This window comes from Echinops telfairi, unplaced genomic scaffold, assembly GCF_000313985.2.
Source record: "Echinops telfairi isolate 266 unplaced genomic scaffold, ASM31398v2 ScPeMD7_9;HRSCAF=40, whole genome shotgun sequence".
Lineage (NCBI taxonomy): Eukaryota > Metazoa > Chordata > Mammalia > Afrosoricida > Tenrecidae > Echinops > Echinops telfairi.
This window is the reverse complement of record NW_022103906.1, coordinates 77,360,451-77,365,813: the sequence shown is the minus strand read 5'-3', so window position 1 is coordinate 77,365,813 and position 5,363 is coordinate 77,360,451.

Genomic DNA, 5,363 nt, shown 5'->3' with positions numbered 1-5,363 from the left:
GGGGAGCGAGGAGGGAGGGGAAAAATGAGGACCTAATGCCAGGGGCTTAAGTGGAGAGGAAATATTTTGAGAATTATGGGGGCAATGAATGTACAAATGTGCTTTACACAATTGAAGTACGTATGGATTGTGATAAGAGTTGTATGAGACCCTAATAAAACGATTGGGGAAAAAAAGAAACAATGGAAACAAGAAAAAAAAAAAAAAGGCCCACACCCTCAAGGAGGTATTATTAGGCTATGACCGGATTGATAGGTTGGACTCCACCCCTACCTTCACCCAGGTGCGAGTTGACATAAAATATAACCATCGCATCACATATGGTAACATATTCACAAGTTTGGGGATTAGGGTATGGACATCTTTGAGAAGGCCATAATTCAACCCACCACATACAGCTGGGGATGGGGACAGGATTTAAATCCAAGAAGTCTATCTCCTGCACTCTTACTTTTCATCCTAAACGTCTATGACAATATTTCTTTTCTTTTTTTCTACACCTTCTTCCCTATCTCTGGGCCCCTTCTCTCACCCTGATCTACCTTCCGTCTATGACAATATTTACCATCATTTTGACACTGAATCTTGATTTAGCACAAATTGGGAATATAAGCACACTGTGAAGGGTAACAAGAGGTAAAGTATATGGTTAGTGTAAAAAGAGTGTTCATTACCCATTTTTTTGCAGCATAACACCAAAAGATAGACTAAATACATAGTGTAACATGGGAAAAATGAATAAGTATGTAAGCATGTTTTCAAAACATAAAGATAGTACTTTTGTAAGATAAAAATTTTTAAACCAGCTAAAAAAGTTTTAAGAGATGGTGCTGAAATGAAAGATGGGGCAGAGACTGGTGGCTTTTGGTATAAGCTTTTAGAACCAACTAACTTTGTAAACCACGTGTACACATAAGATTCAACTTCAAGAACAAAACTCACTATCATACAGTCAATTCCGGCTCATAGAAAGCACCAGGGCTTCTTTACGTAGATTAAGTACTTGTAATTAGAAAACCTCACGGTGTGAACATGGGATCCTCTGTATGGAGTTTCTGTTTGCCGTGTCCTCGCTGTTAGTTAGTACTCTCGTTTTTCTCAGCTCCCTGAGCCTGCTTTAGAGTCCTGTTACTTACCTTTGGATCCTTGAATGATGACTAGGTTTGGCAGAATTTCTCAGCCTTAGCACCCTTGGAAACAGCTTTGGTATTTGTCCTCCAGCTCTAAGTATAGGGTGTCTAATGTCTAAACCTCTTCTATCAGAAGGGAGCCAGATAAGGACTAGCCTGGCTTTGATGAGTTGCAAACACAGCATGTTTTCAGAATACTTCTTCCCTATATTTATGTGCCATGAAGTCAGAAGGCAAAGGCCAAAATCAGATGTGAAAGTATAATTCATATTTCATGGATTTAATCTTAGGAGCAAGGCAGATTGCAGGAGCCAGGTTGTAGAAGCAATATGGGAACAGTGAGTAGGGGCTACTTAAGTCCATGAGTCCGTTGCTACCTGGAGCCCTCTCCAGACCCAGAGCTTCAGACTGAAGATGCAGAGAGGTGAAGAGGGATGCAGGATGATCACGGGCTGGTTGGTGCAGAGTCGAGTGGATCCAAGGTCAGTGGGAATATGGCAGGGCGTTGAACAGCTCTGGGGGGTCAGGAGGCAGGCACTTGGGGTCCCAGCAAGCAGAAAGGTGAAGAGGCAAAGAGAGAAGGAGAAGCCCCCGTTTCTCCCTTACAAAAAGGCCACACCCTCAGGAGGCACCATCAGGCTGTGATCTGACTGATAGGTTGGAATCCACCCCTGCACTTTCATACAATTTCAAGTTGACATAAGATCTAACTGCCATACCATAGAACCTTCATTCTTCTTCCCCAACACCCTAATTCGAATGCTTCCACACTTCTGTGGTCTTCCTTATTCACAGCCCAACTCTCACAAGCATATAAAGCTATTGAAAATGTCATGGCTTGTGTCAAGCCCACCTTGGTTCTCAGTGACAGCTATAATCTTGAATCCTTTAAAGAGGTCTTGTATAGCACATTTTCCCAATGCCAGGCATTATTTAATTTCTTGCCTGTTACTTCCATAACTGTTGACTGTGGATCCGAGCAAAATGAAATCCTTAACAAGTAATTCAATCTTATTTTCTGTTTATCATGATGTTGTCTGTTGGTTCAGCTGTGATCATTTTTATTTCCTCTGCATTCCGGTGTAATCCACAATGAAGGCCGTAGTCTTCGATCTTCATTAGTGTGTCAAGTTCTGTCTACTTTCACCAAGCAAGGTTGTGTCATCAGCATATCTCAGGCTGTTAATGATCCTTCTTTTAATCCTCATTCTGCATTCTTCCCTATATCATCCAGTTCTTGAACTATCTGCTCAGCATACAGATTGAATAGGTAGGGTGAAAGGATACAACCCCAACACATACCATTCTTGATTTTAAATCATGATGTATTATTCACTTATTCTGTTCCAATGACTGTCTTTGTGTCTATGTGCAGGTTCTTCATGAGCACAATTAAGTGTTCTGTAATTTTCATTCTTCTCAATGTTATCTATAGTTGGCTATGATCCACAAAGTAGTCAATAACACACAGGTACACATCTTTCTGGTAGTCTCTACTTTCAGTCAAGATCCATCTGATATCAGCAATGATCTCCTTCCTTCTCTGTCCTCTCCTGATTCCAGCATGAATTTTTGGAAGTGCCCTATGTGCCATTATAGCACGTTTGGAATTATCTTCAGTTAAATTTTACTTGCAAGCGATATTAATTATATTGCTCAATGGTTTTGCATTCTGTTAGGTCACCTTTCTTTGGAATGGTTAGTTTTCTAGTCAGTTGGCCAGGTGGCTGACTTCCAAATTTCTTGGCATAGACTAATGAGTGCTTCCAGCATTGCATCAGTTTTTTGAAACATTTCCATTGGTATTTTGTCAATTCCTGAAGCTTTGTGTTTAGCTAAGACATGGGGGATAAGGCATCTATGTCTCAGAGAAGACTATTACAGTGTTGGTAGGTAAACCAGGTGAAGCAACTTTCCATCAGGAAAAGACAAAAAGGTTTAACAATACTCATAGAGAACCCACGGGGTGAATACCCCGCTACTAAGTTTCTAATTGGACACTTTGGCCAAATTTCTATCCAGCCCTTGGTGACTCAGGCCTTGTGCTATAGACTACTGCGACTTTAGACTCTGTCCTCTTGAGGTGCACATCCTTCATACGCCACACCAGAATGATTCAATGTGGAGACCTCACTAGTGAACTGACCTCCAATTCACCTAGAGCACATTTAAGGAACTGACATGCTCCCTTGGACTTAAAGTTGGAATGTCCTTGTGTTCGAAGACATGGATGACTGATATCCTAAAGTTATGGAATTGGTAGTCATTGGACTTTCATCCAGAGCTTGTGCCTAATGAATAGTGGCTCCTGACTACCATGTATTTACCATTCTAATACTCTCCTTGCTTTCTTATGATATTTATTAGTCTGGGAAGCGTGGTTCTGCCTTTGTGAATAAATGTTAACAAAAGCTTTGCCCTACCACCAACCAAAGTTCATATAGTGTCCAGTCACTTAAGCATTTCATCTTTGCAAGTCAACAATTCATGTATATAGATCTGCAAAGCCAGCCTATAGAAGAATAATTTCCTTTTTTCCACAGTGTTTTTAATTCTATACCATTGGCTAAATGAATGACAGTACCAAGTGAATCACTGTATACCCGAAGGAGATGACATAACCACCAGATACTCCTCAGTAAAAAGATGGAGCTTTCTACTCCGGAAAATCAAAGGGGCAGTCCTACCCTGTCCTATAGGGTCACCACGAGTCGGTGTAAGCTCAATGGCAATGAGTTATAGATGGTATTGGAAGACCCAAACCCATTTACAGGGTCCTCCACTGAGTGATGTCAATAGACCTACTATCAGACAGAGAGCAAGGTAAAAAGTTGATTAGGCTCACATGTAACAAGTTATCATTTGAGCTCACTTTTTACTCACTGTAAAGTTATTTCAATTTTTAATATTTTCTGTTTTGTTTTTGATTGAGAATTTCTGCTTTGTTTTATCATTGTTGTGTTTGTGTGTGTGTGTGTGTGTGTGTGTTTCCTGAATATGAACCCAAGATAGGTAAATCTATAGACAGCAACTGGATTAATAATTACCTAGGGGTAGGGCAGGAGGTTGGGGGAAAATGGAATGCTAAGAACAATGAGTACAAGAAGAGAATATTCTGAAATTGATTACAGTGATGATTGCACAACTCAGTATGGTTAAATTGTATGATATGTGAATTATATGCCAATAAAGCTATTTTAAAATTTTAACCTAACTCTACCTGCCGTAATCCATTTTCCAGTGCACTCTCAATGAGGGCAAGCCTGTTCACATCTCTGGCCCACAGTCTGAGGAAATCCAGTGGAGGCTTAATTCACATGGGGACCTTGCAAATGGATTTTGGGCTTTCACTGTCATCCATAGCCTTCCGAAAACTGAGTGCTCACAATTTACACTCCAATATAAAGCCCTCTTCTGATTTTGAATTTATTATTTATAATGATAAATAATATTACTGTATCATTTACAACATAATATTATTATTTATAAGTTATTTTGTAAAAATATTATTTCAAACAATATTATCTTATACTATAATTTATTTATAATAAGTAATATTATAAATACTATTATTTTAAATAATATTATCATTTACAATATTATTATTTTATTATTTACCATATCAATATAATATTACTTACCATATAAATATAATATATAATATAATAAATACTATTATTTTAAATGACATCATCATTTACAATATTATTATTTTATTATTTACCATATCAATATAATATTATGTTCATTCCGTGTGGACTTAGCAGACACCTCATTTAGATGGCTGCTTATGTTAAGATAAGCCTTTAAGACCCCAGAAACTATTATTTTTGATAGCCAGGCACCATCTTATTACTTCACCACATTTTGCTATACCACCCATATTTTCAGTGATCACTTCATGAGGGCAAGTACTGAGCAGGCCATATTATAAGAACTAATTGTTAAAAGTTCAAGCTCAAAATTCACTTGTGTGTCTAAAGTTTATATATGTCCCTGGTCTACTTAGCAGCTTACTGAGAAATCATTTAAATAAACTCCATGAGACATTTGGCAATTCTGACAATAGTATCATTAATCTAACCAATGGTACGGATTTTAGAGTACTATTGAGAAAAGGAAAATACATGTCTGATCTTGATGTCATCACACAACTCATCAAGTCTTCACTCATCAAATGCATCAAATCTATTCTTGCGACAGCCTCTAAATTCTGGTAAGATATACTCCAAG